Source organism: Vicia villosa, linkage group LG4 (genome assembly GCF_029867415.1).
Source record: "Vicia villosa cultivar HV-30 ecotype Madison, WI linkage group LG4, Vvil1.0, whole genome shotgun sequence".
NCBI classification, from domain to species: domain Eukaryota; kingdom Viridiplantae; phylum Streptophyta; class Magnoliopsida; order Fabales; family Fabaceae; genus Vicia; species Vicia villosa.
In genome coordinates, this window is record NC_081183.1 from 107334781 (window position 1) to 107357146 (window position 22366).

The window sequence follows — 22366 nt, forward strand, 5'->3', positions numbered from 1 at the left end:
GTCTAGATTTGACCATCTCCAGCATATTTCTGATCCATCTTTGTCAGCTCGCAATAGTGACTTCAGGTCACTCATCTTGTCTTCCCCACAGAGTTCCATATTCTCTCCAAGACTGCTTCAGCAATTCTGTGCTCCTCCGTTGTCTCTCTAAGCAGCGTCTGAATCATGCATCATTCGCATTGCATTATCTAAGCTGTAGCATTTCCATCACCGGGATACTACTCCATGAAACAACATTCATACATGCATCATGCATAAATCATATCATATCTGTTGTTTCTTTCTGCAGGAAAGTTATCCAGATTTAAATGCTCCCTAGAGAGCAATATTCGCCTAGTCATTGCAGGCGCTTATCCTGATGTTTTGAATCAGAAGAGGATTGTTCTACTTATTTTCTGGCATAGCTCAGATCAGTTCAAAGACATTCCTATTCCCGATGCCCCCAGATCGGTGGAAGATATTTGTTCCTATCCTGATATTCAGCTCAGTTGAAGGAACCGCCTCCGGATCTCCCAAGATCTTCCGAAGGAGCAAGCCTTCTGATACATCAGATCAGTTGGAAATATCTACTCCCTGACGATTAAGTTCGTTCAGAAGAAGAAACTCGTTTGCCCAGTCCTGATACCTTACTATCAGTTGAGGACGTTTTCTTTACCCGGCGTACACAGTTCGGAAGAGATATTTGTTCCTATCCTAATATCCAGTTTCAGATTAGTTGAAGGAACCGCCTCCGGATCTCCCAAAGTCTTACGAAGGAGCAAGCCACTGATATCATTAGATCAGATGGAGATATCTGCCTGATTGACCTTTTCATTCAGATGAAGATTGTCCTACTTATTTTCTGGCATCATGTCCAGATCAGTTTAAAGGCATTCTTTCCCCGGCGTACACAGTTCGGAAGAGATATTGTTCCTATCCTGATTTCCAGTTCAGTTGAAGGAGCCGCCTCCGGATCCCCGTGGTCTTACGAAGGAGCTAGCCGCTAATTCCCAGATTAGTTGGAATATCTACCTGATGATTTAATTGCATCAGAAGAGATGTCTGCCCAGATTCCCAGATCATGATTCCCAGATCAGAGATACCTATTACCCGTTGATGTCCGATTCAACCGATGTATCTCCCTCGATTCACAGATCGACTTAAGACATCTATCCCGATGCAAGTTCGGAGACATCTGCTACGTCTGATACTCAGATCAGTCGAGATGTTCCTTCTCTTGATGCCCAGATCATTTGAAGTGTTTCCCCTGCCTGTGGGTGCCCGTTCCTTCTTATTACAAGTTGGAGCATATTTAATTATCCAGGTCAATTGAAGTTTTTTCTCCCTGCTTGCGGGGTGGTACATTCCTTCTTATTGCAAGATGGAATCTTCTATTGATCAAGAGCGCAAATTTTCGAGTTCATTCTGGTATTCAATCTCCTTCCACCTCAACGGTTCGAAACTTTCGTTTCTCGCTCGTCAGGTTCAAGAAGTTTGAATAGGGGCAGCTGTTGCACCCCAAAATTTGCCCTCTTTATTTGAGCTATAAGTTATCAAAGACGTTTATTTCGTCGTTCGAAAATCGAGAAAAAATAAAGAGTTCTGTTATTTCGAGATCATTAATTCAAGAGGTTTGTGGGATGAATTGCAAGATAGTGAGTCATAATAAAAGGGTATGAGCTTAAAAGAGAGCATTGTGTCAGTGACAACATTATACTTGTGATTTATTGGTGGCTTCCCGTGCAAGTTTGAGTTAGATTGATGCTATTAAATAGAGTTCGGGGTCCATTGAAGTTGCAAGTGGATTGGAGTTCACTCATAAAAAAAGGATTCATTAAGTATTGATGAATTTTATTCAGGTTCCCTCAATCATTCATTTGTTCAAGTTTTGCTCATCTTTGTGTTAATCTTCATTCAAAATCCAAATTCAAATACACAAAAGTCCATACATTCATAAAAGTCCATCACCATCCAAATTCAAGAAGAGTCCATACTTCATTACAAAAATATATACCATAGCCCATGTTCAAATTACATTTACAGATTCATACAAAATTATACAAAGATGCTCTTGGCTTCATATTCTAAGTTGCTTCTACAAGTTTCAGGCATTGATTCAATTCTTCCAAACTACCGTGGTCAAGCATTCAGTTCTTTCATGCTATGATGCCGAGAAATTCATGGAAATCGGACCACGTCGATTCCGTAGCTTAAACCATGTTGAAACAACCTGCATAATCATATAAAGAAAACCGGTTCAGACTTGCAGCTTCCAATACAAGGAAACCGACCCAAGCTCAAAACCGTGTTGCACCAAAGTACCACAAGCCAAGTAGCAGCATAAAAGGGAACAGGTTCAGGGAAATTGCTAACAAAAAATTTCTAACAGAAAGCTGAAGAAAAGGAATAACAGAAAAATGGAGAAGAAAAATCGTAACAGAATGTAACAAACTTTTTGCTCTCACCCTTGGATCTTGAAGGATCGTCCATAACCGAATTGAGAAAAAAAGCAAAAATCTGAGAACCTCTCTCCCTCTGAACTGTGTTCATAATCCTCATACATCAACCTTCAACCATAACCATTCATCACCTTCAATCTGAAACCATCACCTTCATCTTCTTCCCAATCATCTTCAATTTCTTCACAATCTCAAATTCTTCATCCAACAAACACCTAACCGAAATCTTTCTTTTCTGGATTCATCGAAACCAAAACTCAGAAAAAAGCTTCATAGGAGATCAGAAAACGGAATCGTAACAAAACTTGGAACTCATCTTCAACTTTCTTCTCCGAGTCTCCAAATCTCAGAACCATAATCAATCTTCTTCGATCATCAATAAACTTCAACAATCTTCACATCGCGATGGCACCAAATCTTCGATCATCATTGAGCATCTTTACCAATCGTCGTCGCTTCGCGTAACATCCATTGATTCAATCAACTTCTTCATCTTCAACTGCAATCAACGCCCTCGCACCGCAACAATTACAAACAGCGTTAACGCATCGGAGATTGAAGAAAGGGACGAAGAGGTGAGAAGAAGGTTCAACGCGTACCTGATATTTCTCTGAACGTCTCGTCGCTCTTCTTATCATGTTCAAAGCATCGTCGGAGTAGCGAATCGGAGAGTTAGACAATGAATCGAGAGGGAGACGATGAGAAATCGGAGAAGAGAGTGAATGGAAAGGCTTCAATCGAGAGAGCTCGAGATTGAGACGAAGGGAGAGGAGAGTACGAGTGTGTCGGCGATTGGGAGATTGATCGGAGAAGTTTGTCTCCGGCCGCCGTCTGCGTTTACATATGGGAGAGTTCGTTCAGAAAATCTCAAGAGGCACAATTCTAAACCCTAATCCCTCTTTTGCTTATAATTAGCTGAGATTAATTGTATTAATTGATGTTGATTAGGATTAATGAGATTGTTAATATGGATAATAAAACTGATAATTGAAGAGATTAAGATTGAAAGTGGGCCATGGATCTTACACTTAGGCTCAATAATTCGGTCTCCAACCCCATAGGTCCATCTCACGTTTTTTTGTTGTTGCTGAAGAGGAATTGTAACAAAAACAACTATTATGGGCCTCACACGAATTGCTGATGCTTACCTCCCCTTAGAGCCCAACTTCACACTCAATTTTTGTCATTTCTGAAAAAACAATACAAAAATCTGATGGGCCAAGTTCTGCCATGGGCCATGCGCCCTTACCTCTGTCTGCACCACCAGTTTCATAATAAACCCCTTGTGTACATATTTTCACATTAGATTTAATTGTTTAGAACTAGTTTTATTTCTTATTTCTTTTTTCTAATAAAAATGTCATGAAAACAATAATTGTTGTTAGAATTTCCAAGATATAAAATGCCATAATAAAATCGTTGCTTTAGTTTCATTTTTGTTAGTTTCTTAACTTGATAAAAATAACATAAAAAAATGTAATATTTCTTTGTTAGAATTTAATTCTTTTGTTACATAGTTTAGTTATAATTCTTTGATAAAATGCTATAAAAAACAATTTAATCTTGTTAGATTTTTGTTTAGGATTTACTTAGAATTTAATTTCTATTATTTTCTATGGCGGGTGCGTGTCTCCTTGTTATTACTGATTTGGTTGTTGAGATGTGCGAGGTACTTCGAGAGAGCCTTTGATTGCGATTTGACTTGCTTCGTGTTCCACTTTATTTGTGGGACACAAATTTGCTTCCGGTGCGATTGATTTGCGTCGTGTTCCACTTTATTTGTGGGACACGAACTTATGCCCGAGGCGATTCATCTGATCTCTCATTCATTGAGATGTATATTCCTGTCTTGTCTGGCTTGTGTTCTCTTGCAGGTTGCTCATGTGGTTATGCTCGACGTGTACCACATGTCGCTCGTGATTTATTTTCACGATGACGCTTTCTGACTCGTTGTGCTTGATGATGGCTTACGCGAAGTATTTCAGACTTCTCTGCTTGCACTTGCTAGCTCATTGCGGATTTGCTATCCGTTCAGTATTGTCTCCTTGTCCCTTTTACCGCTTTCTCGCATCATCCTATAACATGAGAAGTAGGACCTAGACATGCATCTGGCCAAGCCCTCGAAAGAGGCTCTGTTTTTGTTGGTGTGTTTATATTTGTGCTTTGCGGCAGGGAGTCACGGTGTAATAAGTCCTATATGGCACTCCGTTAAGTCCTCTTGGAAGGCACGCGGAAAGGGTTAGCGATCAACCCCCGCCTAGTCTCATCGAGTCCGTTCGGTATGCGCACGCTACGCGTTGCTTGCTTCCGAACCTGCACAAGATCTTGTTATCGAGTATGTCAGGAAAAGGGTTCATGCAGCCGGACCCCCGCCTTTCTTATAGCTCGCGTTGCTCGACGCTGATGCTCGGTGTACGCACGCACCGTTTTCCTTTACAATCCGTGACGGCTTGGTTGCTGAGAGGGGTCCACCCTCTTGTCTATGGCCCGATCATTTTCGCGAGGTCTAATGCTTGGTTGACTTGGGTTGAGCTGCTCCCCTTGGCTATGGCGGGACCGCTTTTCTACCATTCGGTCAGTACCGTTGGTTTGTTTGCTTTACGAGCGGATGCTCGTTTGTGTGATATTATTGTATGCTTCCCCTTTTTCTCGTAGGTTGTTAGTTTAGTTTAGATTTGCACCCTTTGTATGATAACATTAGGTAGCAAGCTTTCCCCCTTAGCCTAGGTTTTCCTCATGCATCTTTTAAAACACAAACCACACTCTTTCATTTTCTTTTCTTAAGAGCTTGTTATTTCCGCTCCATTCCCAAGCATAAGTCTCCAAAGGTCGAGCAGCGGAGTGCGAATGTAACTCGTTCACCTAAAAAACACAAAAACAAATAGAAATTAGTTAGCCGAGCTACGGTAGCTCTGATTCTGCAAAACAGATACGTAGGCAGCGGGGTAGGGCCCGTGCGAGCACAATCCTTTCTTTTCCCTACGTTCTGCATTCATTTTAGTCCAGATTAGCGTAGTTTGCTTACACACCCATAGATTTAGACACAGGCGTGGATACCATCGAGTACGATGGGCGCGAGGGGTGCTAGCACCTTCCCCTCGCGTAACCGACTCCCTTACCCTCTTATCTGGTCGTGAGACCGTTGTTTTGTTTTGTGGTTTGCTGGCATTCCCTTCCTTTTCAGGATAAATATGTTAGTGGCGACTCTGTTAATTTTCGCGGTAGCGACACATGGTTTTCGTGAAGATGATGAATAGTTACTTTGAAAGTCAGACCATGCGTTGGTGTGTTGGTATTGGAAGGTCAACGAAATTGGATTCTCTTTCCTTCTCCCATTCGTCCGTGACAAGTGATAGGGGACCCACGTTATAATTTGAGTTTGAATTTGAATACAGGAATGTATTTTAATATTTCTTTTTTATTTGCATGCCCACAAACAAACCAAGCGCGCATGTCATTTGGTCACGATGGAAGCTCCATGATGCAAGGTTTCAGTGTTCGAGCCATACCAGGGCCATATTATTTTACCACTTAAATGTTTTGAGTTATCTGCAAATCCAGTGCACCAGTCCTACGCGTGACTATCGTACTCCTCAACGGACTGACCATTGAATTCCCACTAAGACAGATCTAACGAATCCAGAACACGCCAGTTCACCATGGACCTTCAAAAGTCCACCTTTTCTTTCCAAAAATTTTTTAATCTTATTTTTTCTTTTACTTCTTTAAATTAATACTTTTTCTTCCTAAAATAATTAAATTTGTTTTCTTTAAAAATAAGTTAATTAGTTTAGGTTTTAATTATTAATAATTTAATTAGTTAATTTTAGGTTAAATAATTTAATGAGGATTAGTCGTTTAAAAATTAATTACGTTTTAACCAATAATTAATTTTAAGTTTGTTATAGCCTTAACCTTTTTTATTCGCCTTTTCGTTTCCCTTTCAATTTTATCCTGCTTTTATTTTCACGCCCAATTCTTCCTCTATATTGTATCTGCCCCAAAGCCATGTAATAGCGTAGGGTTTCTATTATTTTGCCTCTATTCATCTGCAGGTGTTTATTGTAATAGATTTAGGATTTTATTTTTCGCCTTTATTTTTCTACCCACGGGTGTTTATTGTAATAGCGTAGGAACTTTTAAACTTCTGCCTTTATTTTTAACTGCGTGGTTAGTAATCCTAGGGAGTGCAAGCCTTGCTAAAATTAACATAGTTCACTAATTACAATATAAAATATCCGAACTGAATCACTTGATTGTGCCACACACACACCTTTAGGGTAACCCTTCTCATGCTGCCTGTTTCCTTTTAGTTACAATTCTAAAATCGTCAAGTCCCTCGATTCCGAGGATACCTAAAGCAAATGCTGCCTCAGTTCATTATCATCATCATATGAGATCTAGTCCCTCGATGTTGCCTCGAAATAAGATGATTGTCCAATTGCTAAGGTATCCTCGCCTATTGCCTAAAATGACTATTATATCCTTCCCTAAGACTACTTGCCCCCTTTATGGCAGGGACAGTCTTGTGGCGAACGATAATTTCGATGACCCTTTTTAAATCCAATGAAAGGACTACCTGCCCTCTTTATGGTATGGATAGCCCTTTCCCATTAAAGTCTAAAAGAACAATTTTTCTAACTTAGGGTAGGTGCTCCTGATTGCTTGCTCTATTCAAATTCAAATTCAAAATTCAAAATCTTTTCCCACTCTTTTCAAAAAGACTGCGCTTATTTACAAGCTAAAGTTCTTATTCAAACTTTTTTCCCCATACTTCAAACATTTTTAAAATAAAAGTAAGCTAAGCAATTAAGAGCCCATGGATAACCATGGATACAATGGGTGCTTACACCTTCCCTTTGTATAACTTACCCCCCGAAATCAAGGTCTTTTAAAAAGGTTTTTTCTGTTCTTTTAGCCTTTCTATATATTGGATAAAATAAAAGTCGGTGGCGACTCTTGCTATCCGCGACATTTCAAAAGTCAGTTCTCCCACCGTATTACAGAACTAGCGACTCAGCTAGGGTTTTATAATAAAAAGAGGGTTTACCTTAAAGTTTAGGATCACTTAAATGTTTTCAATTGTTTATTTTGCTTGCTTTATTTTAAAGGTTGCTTGGGAATTAAATGAAGGACGAATCCTATACTCGGATTCAATTACACTTGAGATAGGAGCGGCATAGTCATGGAGACCTCCCTTGTGCATGCTTGAGATTGGTCAATATGAGAGTTCGCGCTTGAGTTAGGCCTCCACTTGTTATTATGTACCTCTTTTGCATGAGAGAGGTTTACGTATGTAGCTTTGGGTGCGTCGGAGCTCAAGGACCATTAGTCAACTTTAACCCATCTTGACTTTTAGGAACGTAGTGGGAGGGCTATTCTTGATGCATGTCAAGTTATGGTCGCGACCCGATACTACAACTTAGATAGGTTTCTTCTTAAAGTATCATTGTGTAGTATGTATGTACCATGTTCGAGGGTGCTTTAGAGGGGCTGACAATTCTGAGTAACTGGTAGAACCCTGTTGCTAAAATCTCTTTATCCATAGAAGTACCTTTGGGGAAGGGTATCTTACCTGGTCAGACTCCATGCAAGCCTTTAAACCTAAGGATATTTGTGTGACTTGCTTGTGTGTGCTACTAACCCTCTGATTTCCTCGCAGGATTTGTTTATATGACTTATTCATCCTTATTACCTTATGCCTTACTTAATGCATTACATCTGCATGACATCATGACATTATAACATATCATGTTAACTAACCCTTTCAAGGATCTTAGGGATTTAGGGCGCACAATTTCAGGTGCTCTTATCAAGGACTGAATTCCTATCAAGGGGCAAGCGAATTTATTTTCCTCTAGCCATGTGTCTTCCAATTCAGAGACTCATTACCTATCAAGGGGCAAGAGGATTTATTTTCCTCTAGCTATGTACCTTCAAATTCAGAAGCATCCCGAATCAGAGGCTATGACCCACTGGATATGGTGAGCTCAATTCCCACAGAAGAACCTCCAAGAGTCAGAGTTCTTCAAACGAAGATGCGACCAAGTCATTTTTTTAAAAATATTGCTAACTAAATTACTTAAAGATCCTTGAAAATGTTTCATCTGCATTCATAACATCGCATAACAGGTTTCCTATGATGATTTTCTCATCTTTCCTCGCTGTTTATTTCAGCATCATGAATCTCGAGCAATCAGTCAAAGACCTTCAGGCTCAGAATGCTGAGTTCCAAGCCCTGATTCTGAACTTAGCCAAGGGGCAAGAAGAGCTGAAAACCATGCTGACTAAAAAGAAGAAGAAGGACAAGAAGACTCTGGGGATAAGGTTTAGAGGTCCGATCTTGCAACCCAAGGAAGCCGAAGCCTCTGAAGACAGTGACGACGATGAACATGACAAAGATGCTAGTGTCAAAACTGATGCAAAAAGTAACCATGATTTTGTCAAGCCCTCTGAGGAAGAAGAGGACTTCTACTACCATGAGGAGGAACACCCTGATGACAAATACAAGTTGCTAGAAGAGCGCATGAAAACTATGGAAATTCAAAAAGTACCCGACTTGGATTTTGAGGAATTGGGACTCATCCTAGGGGTTGTTGTCCCTCCCAAATTCATGACTCCTACCTTTGCTAAGTATGACGGAGTCTCCTGCCCTAAACTGCACTTGATGTTCTATGTGAGGAAGATTCAGCCTCATACTGCTGACAAGAAGCTCTGGATCCACTTCTTTCAGGAAAGTTTGACTGGAACACAACTGGAATGGTACTATCAACTCGAGGGTGCCAACATCCATACTTGGGAAGATTTGGCAATTGCTTTCTACAAGCAATACCAATACAATGCTGACCTCGCGCCAACCCGCATGCAACTTCAAAATATGTCTATGGGCCCTAAAGAAAGCTTCAAAGAGTATGCTCAGAAATGGAGGGACCTGGCTGGAAGAGTGCAACCTCCTTTAGCTGAAAGAGAGTTGGTCGACATGTTTATGAGTACACTAACTTGTCCTTTTTATATTCATTTGTTGGGGAGTTCAGCATCTGGTTTTACTGATGTGATACTGACTGGAGAGCGTGTAGAAAGCGGAATCTTAAGTGGTAAGATTCAAGTGGTTACTTCATCTAGTGCTTGTAACGGCCGGCAAAAAATATTCGAGCATTTGCACATTCGAAATACAGAGTCGCCACCAAATTTTATTTATTCCAAAGGGAAATGGAAAATAATGATAAAACCCTCGAATAAAAGAAAAAAGACAATCGTTGTAACCAAAAACGGGTTCGGGAGTCGGTTAAGCAAGGGGAAGGTATTAGCACCCCTCACCTCCATCGTACTCGATGGGACCCATTTAGTTATTCTTGTGATCGATGTTAGCGTGATATTTACTTGCGTTCTTTATTAAGTTAATGGAAAGAAAGAAAGAAACAAAATATGGTTTTTTATTATTATGCTCGCCAAGATATTTGTATCTTGTGCCTACGTATTCCCTCGTGCAATGGGAAAGTCAGAGCAATCGTAGTTTGGGGGAACTACGAATTTGTTGGTTGATTTTACTTATGAAAAGGGGGTCTAATCGCACTTGGGCGGAAAGACGAGTTTTTGAATTAGGTGCTTGCACTTGGGCAAGGAAAATTTAATGGAATTCAAACATTCAAACAAAGGCTTAACGCCCATCGCTTAAATGCTTTAAAGAGCAACTTGTACAAGTACGTACAAACCCCTCTTGGGTGGTGAAAAAGATTCGCACCCAAGAGAAAAAAATATGATATTGGCAAACAAAACCTGGGATGGACCGGTTGAACCGGATTCGAACCCAATAAATTCACACAAAATAAAAAAACGGGTTTAATTGAAAACCCTAGAGGCAAAGACGCGCCTCATCCCTAACGTGAAAAAACCTCTCCTCACTGAACTCGTACTTTCTCTCTCGATCTAATGAACATAACAACAACAACAGTATACCGTCTCTCTCTTGATTATCCTCTCAATAATCCCCTCGATCTCTATTCGTTCTTCCCTCTGCTTTCATTTTCTCACGATTCTCTTGGTTCAGTTTTAATCAATCGAAATAATCGAACAAACAGAAAAACCCTAGTCCCCAAATTGACCCCTTAAGTCGATCTTTGAAACCCAATAGACCGGTCTCTTTATCAATCAAGCGAATCAAGCACTTTGCGATTGTGTTTGGGTCATTCTCGGCCATTCTTCTACAAGGTAAACAAGAACTATACATTATATAAAACTAAAGTTCTAATTGTTTGGTTGTTTCTTTATGCATAACACAATTTACACAGTTGTAATGAAACACGAACGAAAGTAAGAACACAGAGAAAACACTGAGAAAGTAATGAACCGATTCTCCTTAACGATCAAGTGAAGTCAGCATAGGAATGCTCTCATGAAAGTATTAGGATCATTATCGGTTTTTTTAAGTGGTAAGTTCAAAACTTGAATACATGTTAATCGCTTAACTGATAAATTTATGGTATGGTTTGTTATTTGAGTTGTATCTTGTAGTTTCGAGCAAAACAAACTGATTATAATTTTGTGTAAAAGAAACAGACACGGTTTAAGGGAAACGGTAACAGATTGAGTTTGTTCAAGGTTTTGATATCACCTCAGCACCATGGAGTTCCAACTTTCTCCTCAAGGGCTTTTCATCGGTGGTTATAACGACTATTTAGCCATGGTATTGGAAAAGAAGTTCCAAAGAGAAAACACCAATCCACTATGATTTCAAGACTACAAATTTACAAAGAAAAGCAGCAGATAAATAAAGTGTTTTTTCAGGTAAATGTTATACCTTCTCCTTCTAGCTTTGTGCAATTAATGCTATGTCTCTTCTTCTAGCTCTGTGCTGTAGCTGAATGGAGTGAGTTGAGACTCAAATCAAATAAAGTTTCAGTGTGAAACTCTACTGATTTAATGAGAATGGAGAGTCTTTAGTGAGGTGAATGAAGGGTTTTTCTGAGTTTTGTGATGGCTGCTCCTTGTTGTTATGATTGAGAGATTTCTCTAGGGTTTTTGTGGTCAAGTGTGGCTGCCGATTTTTTGTCCCCTTGTTACTGTGAACCAAACTGTTTTATAGACAAAATTATGGGTTTTGGGGGGAAAAATATGATAGGTTTTGAACAATTATGGTACACTGAGTTGTGTTTTCTTTGATGCAGGTTTTGTGTACCCATTTTGGTGAAATGTTTGGACTAGTTACAGCAGTAAGTTTATGGACTATTTTGTCTATTGCTGCAGGGCTGTTTTGGACAGCAAGGATGCTTTTGTGCAGGAGTAGCATGTGGACAAATTCTCTTGCAAAGATAGGGACAAGGCATAAGCAAAGGTTTTTTTTGAAGATGATGAAGCTAATAACATAGGTTTAGAGAACTTTGGATCATGACTTTAGGAAATTTCATGTAGCTTGAATCTTGTATTAATTTCTTGAATTGAATAAGAACATTTTCCTTAGAAATAGTCCTTGTAGAATTTGATGAACTTTTGTGAACTTCACTTGGAGAATATTTGCAAACTTGAATGGAATTGAAATTAATGACTTTATTCAAATGAATCCTCAAATCTTCTTCACTAAGACCCTAAATCTCAATCTCCTAACATGGTTAACCCATCAATGAATCTTCAAACTCAAAATCTTGTTCTATGGACGATCTCACCATAAGAATCTCCATCCTTGAAGAAATGATTATAGAATGAATTGAAATTAGAAGTTAAGAACATTTTAAGTCAAGAAAATGACTTATGACAATTCAATAGCTTCCATTGTCTTTTAAGCATAACTAGCTTTGAAGATAACTTATAGACAACATCATTTATGATAGTGTGCAAAAAGAAACGTCTCAAAGTGTTGAACATTAAAGGAGTTACGATCTTTGAAATCCAACTCGAGAATCGGTGAAATGTTCAAAACACTGGTGAACCCTTGTTATGCAAATGATGCAAAATGGGACGTGGGATTTTAGGTCAAAAATTGGGGTATGACAGTGCTACAAAAAAGTCATATAATGGGAAGAATGAAGTCAATGATGTGTACAACCAGAAAAGTCGTAATGAACGCAGCCTATCTGTTGGGGCAGTTCCACAATAACGACGCAAGCCATATGCACCTAAGCGTCAATTCACCAAAATTAACATGTCATTAGATCAGGCACTGCAATATCTGTTGAAGGCAGGAATGATTACTGTGAGGGATCCTCCTAAGCACATCAACACTTCCTCCGCTAAGCACAATCCAAACGTGCGATGTGCCTATCATTCTAATAGTCCCAGGCTCGACACCAATAGCTGCTGGGCACTAAAGATTAAGATCCAAGACATGATCGATGCTGGTGAGATCGAGTTCGACCCTCTTGTGACCCCTAACGTGATCACTTCCCCCATGCCTAATTACAACAAGATTATTAATGTTGTGGATGGCTAGAAGGATGGATTTTTAGATCATTAGATTTACTTTCATTTGCTATTTCTTTTCTATTTGTTTAAACATTTGACTTATGATAGACATTATCTATTTTAATAATCATCATCAGTGCATTACATATGTCTGTCTTGAATAATATATTTCACCATCACTCATTTCAACCGTGTCCTTACTTTGTTTATATTTTGTGATATTCAATTCCTGCTAAGCTGTAAGTCTTTTGAAGGAGGATGACGAAAACGATGCCGCAACCACTTACAGTATGCTTTCGAACACACTGTGCTAACGATGTACAGGCATTGTTTCAATTCCTAAACAGCGGAGATATACGGATATTAATCCCTCGTCAACCCCTTTGAGCCTAAGGAGTAGAAGTTTTCTTTCATGAATAAATTGAAACCTTGATCATAACCTGGGGCAGGGTAGTCACTCAGTTAACATAATTATACTAGCTGTTGTTTCCACAAGTAATGATGGGTTTTCGCAACCATTAAGTCAGGCAGTCAATATCCACCAAAAAGGAAAAGTTGTTAAGTCAAAATTTAAGGATAGAAAAACACTTAGAAAGGGGGGGTTTGAATAAGTGTAGCTTTAAAACTTGTAAGATAAACACAATTTGCACAATGATTTTTATCCTGGTTCGTTGTTAACTAAACTACTCCAGTCCACCCCTTGGAATGATTTACCTCACCTGAGGATTTAATCCACTAATCACACAAGATTACAATGGTTTTCCACTTAGACAACTTCTAAGTCTTATAGAGTATACTGATCACAACCTAATCACTCTAGGAACAAACTGCTTAGATACCCTCTAAGACTTTCTAGAGTATACTGATCAACAACTTGATCACTCTAGTTCTTACAACTTAATGTAAACAAAATCTTTTAAGCGTTACAAATGCTTCTTAGTAATCTATTATCACAACCGTGATTTTCTCTTAAGTTTAAGCTTAATCTCACTAATATATTACAACAGCAATGTAGTGAGGTTGAAGATGAAGTTTGAGAGCTTTTTGAATTTGACAGCGTTTCTGTATATTTGCACAAATGTTGTATTCAGCTTCTCATCAGAACTTCAATATATAGGCTTTTGAGAAGATGACCGTTGGGAGCATTTAATGCTTTGCGTAATCCGTACAGCATTGCATTTAATGTTTCACTCTTTTGTCAACTACCTCGAGCCTTGCTTTCGCTGAGTCTACTGACGTTGCCTTTAATAGCTTTTAACGTTCCTTTTGTCAGTCAGCGTAGCCTGCCATCTTGTACTTGCTTCTGATCTGATGTTTGTGTAAACAACGTTTGAATATCATCAGAGTCAAACAGCTTGGTGCAGAGCATCTTCTTGTCTTCTGACCTTGAAGTGCTTCTAAACGTGATACCATGAGAACTTTAGTGCTTCTGCTTCTGATCTTAAGTTCTTCTGATGCTTCCATAGACCATGTTCTGATTCTGCTTGACCATCTTCTGATGTCTTGCCAGACCATGTTCTGATGTTGCATGCTGAACCTTCTGAGTCAGTGCTTCTTGCGCTGATTTTGTGCATACTCTTTATGTAATTCCTAAAATGGAAATTGCGTAGTATTAGAGTACCACATTATCTCATACAAAATTCATATACATTGTTATCATCAAAACTAGGAATATTGATCAGAACAAATCTTGTTCTAACAATCTCCCCCTTTTTGATGATGACAAAAACATATATAAATGATATGAATTTGCAATCAGAATATCAGACGGCTAAAGAAAATTACACAGCTATAGCATAAGCATATAAACATAGTGTGTGAATATGTCTCCCCCTGAGATTAACAATCTCCCCCTGAAATAAATACTGGAAGAGATTTATAAATAAAGGACTTCCCTGAGTATTTTCCATTTCAGTTGAGACGATCACATATGCTTAGATCTTCAGAACATTCATAGCTTCTGCTTCTTGCTTCCATAGGACATCTTCAGTGCTTGAATTTCTTCTTGAATCATTACATGCTAGATTGTATCAGAACATTGTTGAATGTACCAGAGCATCATCAGAGCATCTCTACATCCTGAAATGTTACAGAACAAACTAAACGACAAAAGTCAGAGCATGAATGAATCGGAACATAAAATATGTATCAGGACATATAATATGTATCAGAGCAAAACAATAATGTTTCAGAGCATATTTAGAACTAAAACATGCATCAGAACACATAAGGAATAAGAATGTGTTAGAGCATATTCTATCATCAGAATATCATAACATTCTTCCTTCTTGCTTCTGATCTTGAAGTTTCACAGCACTCAACTTGCTTCAATTTCCATGAGCTTGTTTCCATACAGAATTGCTTTTCCTCATGTCTTTGCTTCTCATGTTGAGCTTTTAAGAATATCTTCAATTCCTGCAAAAACACTCAAAGACATAGAACTTGCAAGTTCTGTTAGAAATGTGTAGACTTTCTCCCAGCAACTGATAAAATAAATCAGATCAATTATCATAGTTTCTCCCCCTTTTTGTCATAACATCAAAAAACACAAAAGATTCAGATGAAAAACAAACAATATGAGAGAAAGAAGGATAATTTTCATTGATTTGCAAAAGAGAATTATCAGAAAATACAAGGAAGATGCATAGAAGACAGATGCAAGAAACAAAGAAAAACAACTAAGACACAAAGGACTAAGACGACCCTAGCTTAGACATAATCTTGGCCAGCATGTCATGAATCCCAGCATTGCTCTCAGTCTGTCTCTCCATGAATGAGCGGAACTCAGCATTGATGGTATCTTGGTTGTCCATACGAGAAGTTAGCTCAGCCCGATTCTTCTGAATAACCTCTAGAGTCTTCACCAGAAGAGAGGGTTCACTAGAAGAAGCTTCACAACTTCTGTCCAGAGGGACAGCATTCACAATCGTAGCTTCCATAGTAAGATCATCAACTTGATTTTCCTCAATAGGAATAGTCCCAGCAGGATGATCTTCAACATTAGCTTCTTCTATAGAGGCATCTCCTTCATATTCTGCAGCAGGAAGATCAGAATCTCCATTCTCAAGAGCTTGAAGAATGGCAGCAATATTCCTTGGTGCAGAAGGACCTTCAACTTCCGGCGGGTCAACAACTTCTGGAATGACCATATTGGGGTCTTCTTCAGAAGGATTTTCCCTCAGAAAGTCAAACAAAGACTTGAATTCCCCAGTCAGAACTGGATATTTAGGTCTCTAGACCACAATATCCCTGCAAGGATTATCTAGCAACTCATCAACAAACATATTTTCCTCAAGAACTCTCCTGTTTCTAATGGGATGAAAATATCTTCCATCATCAACTTCTAGAAGAAAACCAGCATAACCAGGTGCAGCAACCACTAGTCTCTTCTGAACAGCCATAACTCCCACCTGAAAATCTTGGCGAAAGCTTCTCCAAAGGTTTCTAGTAGAAACATCATCAAGGTTATTGAAGAAGGCATCTCTCAAGAGATCCAGCCTACTAACAACTTTTTGTCTGAACAACTCTAGGTAGATATGGGGTTCAGGTTCAGGAGGGTTGAAGGTGAATTTGTAGTCAGGGTAGAGGAGGCAGTATGGGTTGGATTTTCTGGTAGGTAAGGGATGGGATAGAGAAGGTGGAACTGCAGTGGTTGAAGAAGATGGAATATCTGTGGGGATGGTTGATGAGGATGGGATATCAGAAGGAGTTGGGGATAGATATTTAGTGGAGTAGGGTTCAAGACAGGTGTAGAAAGAGATGGTGGGGGAGGATTTGGTATGGTGAAAGTGTTTTGTGGTTCAGAAGGAGGAGTGTAAACATGCCTGGAGGAGTTGCCAGTTCTTGCAGAACGGAAAGATTCTCTGAGGCGCTGCTGTTGATATTCAGGAGTGTTGACCTTGTCAGGATCATAGGTGATCCTTTGCTTCTTGGCTTGCTTGGCCTCTTATTATCCTTATTCTAAAGGTCAGCCAGAGAAGGAAGCACTCTTCCACGAATCCATGCAGGATCAACAGAAGATTGAGTTCTAACAGAAGCTTCCAAATAATGCTTAACAGCCTTGTGAAGTTCAGCTTGGAACAAGGTAGCAAAGCCTTCAACTGGAATTCTTCTAGTCAGAATATCTGGGAAGATTACAGGAGCAGAAGTTACCTCCCTGATAAGTTCCAATCTTAGCAGATCAAAAGCATTGATGACATGCCCTTGAATGACTCCAAAGAACTTGGACGTTCCAATAGCCCTTAGAGAGTTCATCAAATCTCTTTCTATCAGAATGTCAAAAATCATTCTGGCGAAAGGAATAATATTTCTTGGAAGGTGAGGGTACTTCTCACGTTCTTCATCTCTTGACTCTTCAATAGACATCTTCAGATTCTGAAAAAGAATGTTGGAGATGTTGAGTTCAATTCTTCTTCCAATGCAGAAGAGAGTGTATTTGTGATCAGGACTAATGTACATGGAGGATAATGATCTTCTTCTATGATGAAGAGATCCCAGAATAATCTCAGCCCAGACTTGATAGAACGCCCTCAATGTACCAGTTTGATGAGATTGAAGACCAGTAGCATAAGATATTTGTCCTTCAACCTGTGGCCAACTAACTCTGGCAGGAAGTGGACCAGTACATCTTTCTTCATCATCCAGGTTGTTCAGCTTCCTTATCAACTTCTCAGTAATCACAACTTCATGCCCTAACACGAAGGAGATGATTGCAGTTGGAGTAACCGTTGCATGAGCCCAGAAATCTTTCACAAGAGCCGGATAAATTGGTCCAACCAATCTATCAAGTTAGTTTGACCACCCTTGTGCCATTGTCTTTGCTTCAGGTTTGAAACCATGTGCTTTCAGATTTTCAAAATCCACTGAAGACTCACAAAGAACTTCCATCTCTGCAGTGGGAATGGAACATGTCTTCAATTGAGCATACCCATGCTTGCTGAAAACCAGATGAGTGGAAGAAACTTCGGCTTGACTTGAGGAACTTGATGAAGTATTCATGGTGAAATGCTAAGTTGCAGACACAAGCTAGGGTTTATGCGATGAATGCAAAAAGAGAGGGACGAATGAAGAGAGAGAGTGAAAAAGATGAAATGAAGATGAATAGGAGTATTTAAAAAGTTGAATAAAAGAAAATAATAAATGCAATATGGTTTAAATGAAATGATTACAGAAAAACATGACATCAATTTGCATTTAATGAGATATGACGTTAGGAGAGATAAAGTAACAAAGTGAAATGATTTGCACAGGTACCTAGGGCGGCGTCTTCTCAACTGCACGCATGCTTGTCCAAAAATAGTGAACACGTGTTCATTTTCTGGAAAACTGGTGACAGCTGTTTTGCTTTAAAAGAGATTCTGAGTCAACTTAGATAATGAAACGTTAGTAATAACAGAATCAGAACTTCTAATTGATCATTATCAGAACTTCTTATAAAAACATAATCCCAACACATTTCAGAACTTAGTCATACATAAGACCTTCTCATCTTCTCATTCTGGGCATAAATCCATACTGATATTCTTCAGAATGAACTTAAATCTATCTTCAGCAAGGGGTTTTGTAAAGATATCAGCCCATTGATGGTCTATATCCACGAAGTTTAAAGAGAGAACACCCTTTTGAACATAGTCCCGAATAAAATGATGTTTAATCTCAATATGTTTAGCTTTGGAATGCAAGATAGGATTCTTAGATAAACATATGGCAGAAGTATTATCACAGAAGATAGGAATGTTACTCTCATATATTTGATAATCTTCTAGCTGACTCTTCATCTAGAGCATTTGTGTGCTACAACCAGCAGCAGCAACATATTCTGCTTCTGTTGTTGAGAGGGAAATGGTAGCTTGCTTCTTGCTGTACCAGGAGATCAAGTGACTTCCAAGAAATTGACAACTTCCTGAAGTACTCTTCCTTTCAATTCTATCTCCAGCTTAATCAACATCACAAAATCCTACTAAGTTGTATTCTTTAGATCTTCTGTAGACTAAACCAACATTAGTAGTACCTTTCAGATACCTTAGAATTCTCTTAACAACAGTTAAGTGAGATTCTCTAGGATCTGATTGGAATCTAGCGCACAAACAAACACTGAATAGAATGTCAAGTCTAGAAGCAGTTAAATATAGAAGAGATCCAATCATGCCTCTGTACAACTTCTGATCTACCTTCTTACTTACCTCATCCTTACCTAGAACACACGTTGGATGCATAGGAGTTTTGGCTTCTTTGCTTTCAGAAAGATTAAACTTCTTCAAAAGTTCTTTCACATACTTCGTTTGATGAACATAAGTTCCATCAGAAGTTTGATTGATTTGAATCCCTAGAAAATACTTGAGTTCTCCCATCATACTCATTTCAAATTCAGCCTGCATAAACTTAGCAAACTCCTTTCCAAGTGAAGCATTAGATGTTCCAAAAATAATATCATCAACATAAATTTGACAAATTAAAATGTCCTTCTTAGAAGTTTTACAGAAGAGAGTCGTATCCACTTGTCCTCTAGTGAAACCATTGTTCAGAAGGAAAGAACTTAATCTTTCATACATGCTCTAGGAGCTTGCTTCAACCCATACAATGATTTCTTAAGTTTGAAAACATGTTATGGAGACTTAGAGTCTTCAAAACCAGGAGGTTGGTGGACATAGACTTCCTCATCTATATAGCCATTTAAGAAGGTACTCTTAACATCCATCTGATATAGAATGATGTTAAGTTGAGTGGTGTCGCACGCTCGGGAAATGAGACAGAGTCGCCACCAATATATTTATCCCAAAGAGGGAAAGGAATACCATAAAACCTAGAATAAAGAAAGGATAAGAAAAGGTTTTGCAACCAAAGATCGGGTAAGAAGTCGGTTACGCAAGGGGAAGGTATTAGCACCCCTCACGTCTGTGGTACTCCACAGGATCCACTTATGTTTGTTCTATTCTAAAGGTGTATAAATCTAAAGCTTAATTACTAAGGAAATGCATGCAAAGGAAAGAAGAAGAAACACAGGGAAAATAAGGATTATAAATAGTTGTGCTCGCTTAGGCCCCGCGACCTAATGCCTACGTATCCTTTTCAGGAATTAGAGCGCCGTAGTTCGGCTCACATGTTTTTGTTTGTTTTTGTGTTTTTTAGTTGAACAGTTACATTCGCACTCCGCTGCTCGACCTCTGGAGTCTTAAGCTGGGAATGAAGCGGAAATAACGTGTCCAATTAGGAGAAAGAATGCCCTGAAGGCAAGAGAAAGAATGCCTCGGAGGCAAGAGAGAGAAGAGAGAATATTGGTTTGTGTTTTTTAGGGTAATTCCATGATGAACAAAACCCAATACAAGGTTTCGCACCACTTCATTACTTTGTTTAGGTCTGAGCCTTTATTAAGTATTTTAGATGTTTTTGATTGGTGATTTTTAAGGGGAATTAATCTGCGAGTTGAATCACATAAGAGTGTATAATGGTAGAGAAACAGATTAGGGAATGAATCCCACTCATTTCTCTATATAGTGATCGAGAAACAGATTAGGGAATGAATCCCACTCATTTCTCTACACTAAGTGATTGAGAAACAGATTAGGGAATAAATCTCACTCATTTCTCTATATAGTGATCGAGAAACAGATTAGGGAAATGAATCTCACTCATTTCTCTACACTAAGTGATTGAGAAACAGATTAGGGAATAAATTCCACTCATTTCTCTCCCACTTTTAGTGAAGTGTGATTCGCCTCTTCCTTTATTAAATGTTTTAAAGTTGAAAAGAAAAGGAAAAGCAAACTAGCCTAAAATGAATAACTAGCCTAATGTTTAAAAGGGAATTTCTAGATCCTAATGTTATCATGGTTTCTACCTAAAGTTAAGGATTTAAGGAAACATGGAAATTAAAGTCACAATTAGAAGTCAAAAATTAAGAATGATACGATGGTACAAAACTAATACAAACATATAGGTACAAGTAAAAAATATAGTAAAAATGGACCAAAAATACTACTATTTTTTTATAAGGTTTTTTATGTGACAAAAAAAAACAAGAATTCTAAACAAGCACAAGAATTAAAATAAAAGCTTAAACTAATTTTTTTTGTGATTATTTTCTAAGTCAAAAATTGGATTAAAGGTCTAAAAAAAAAATAAGAAAAGTCAGCATTTTTTATTACTAAAAGAAATGGTGAAAAACTAAGTAGGACATGAATTTAATCAATTGAAAATAAAAGGAAACAGGGGGTGTCAAATGAACTATATGGTGAAAAACCAAAAGGGGCGCAGGGCCCAGAAGCCTGAGCCCAACAGAATTGTTTTTGTTACAGCTTTTATTTGCCAAAAGACAATGGGCCAAATGAGGGTGCAAAGGGGAAAATTATACCCTGTACCCCTGCTTTTATCCCAATACCCCTACCAAAAAAAATTTAGGACAAAATTACCCCTGTATAAATAGTGAAAATTACCCAAATTTTCACTTTTCACTCATTTTCACGTTTTGGAATTTTCTTGCCCAAAACCGGATAACCCAGCCATCAGAGTTCCGGTTTAGCAGACTTGGAGAAAGTAAGTTTTTTAAAAAAATATCTCAGCCGGATAACCCAGCTATGGGGTTTCCGGTTCATTTTTTTTCCTTTTACATAGCCGGATAACCCATTGATGGGGTTTCCGGTTCACTTACGTCTCAGCCGGATAACCCAACAAGGGGATTTCCGGTTCTTCTGGTCCTTAGCCGGATAACCCAGTCTTTGGGTATCCGGTTCCTATTTTTTTTTTGTTTTTTTTTAATATCATTTTATTTAATTGTTAACTATTTTATTTTTTGTTTTTTAGTGGTTCGAAGAAGAGGAGGTGCGATCGACGGAATGCGTCAAAGAGGAAGACAACGTCGAGAGGCTGATGGCGAGGGAGCTGCTCCTGAGGTTGATCCGCAGCATCCGGCATTTCCCGGAGGACCTACGGATACATCATTATTGGTTAGATATCAGAGGCACGTTGCATATCATTTATGGTTGGGCGAGGTACGTAAATATTTTCTTAAATGTTTTTTTAAATTACATGTACTTATATATTAACATATATTACAAATTATTTTCAGGAGAGACGACCAAAGCCGACCTTAAAGGTTGCTGCACATGGCAGCAAATTAATAGGATGGGTTCCGGCAATGCTCCCAAGGCAGATGGAAAATTGGTTAGTTGCATCTGGCCTTTCATCTTTGCAGCATACTAGTTTGTTGAGGGTAGATACGCATCTATTATCTGCTTTTGTTGAGAGATGACATCCTGAAACATCGTCATTTTGATGATATCTGTTTGTATCGGGGTGGTTTGAAGTGGTTTGGTACTGTAGTTCTATATTTACCTGACAGATGCTTGCGTCAGTTTGGATACAGACAGTACATACCGACTGCTCCTCCTAATGTAGACACACTTGATGTGGATGTTGAGTGGGCTACATATAGGCAGAGTGTGTTGCAGGTGACCCGATCCCACGATGATCCCCCAGCTGCGTTTGCCACCATACCATATGAGACAGACGATGATTATTTGGCGTGGTATTATACG

General features: G+C 38.7%; 1 long non-coding RNA gene across 3 annotated transcripts; it reads left to right on the forward strand.

Annotated features, from left to right (window-relative positions):
- The first annotated feature begins 10301 nt into the window (after positions 1 to 10301).
- LOC131599442 (uncharacterized) lies at positions 10302 to 11931 on the forward strand. Of its 3 annotated transcripts, XR_009282776.1 has the most exons (4): positions 10302 to 10646; positions 10727 to 10867; positions 10989 to 11222; positions 11603 to 11931. It is a non-coding gene; the product is annotated as an uncharacterized LOC131599442 (long non-coding RNA). The 3 variants fall into 3 exon arrangements; XR_009282774.1 differs by having other exon boundaries at positions 10302 to 10867; XR_009282775.1 differs by having other exon boundaries at positions 10302 to 10867; positions 10995 to 11222.
- The last annotated feature ends 10435 nt before the right edge of the window (positions 11932 to 22366 follow it).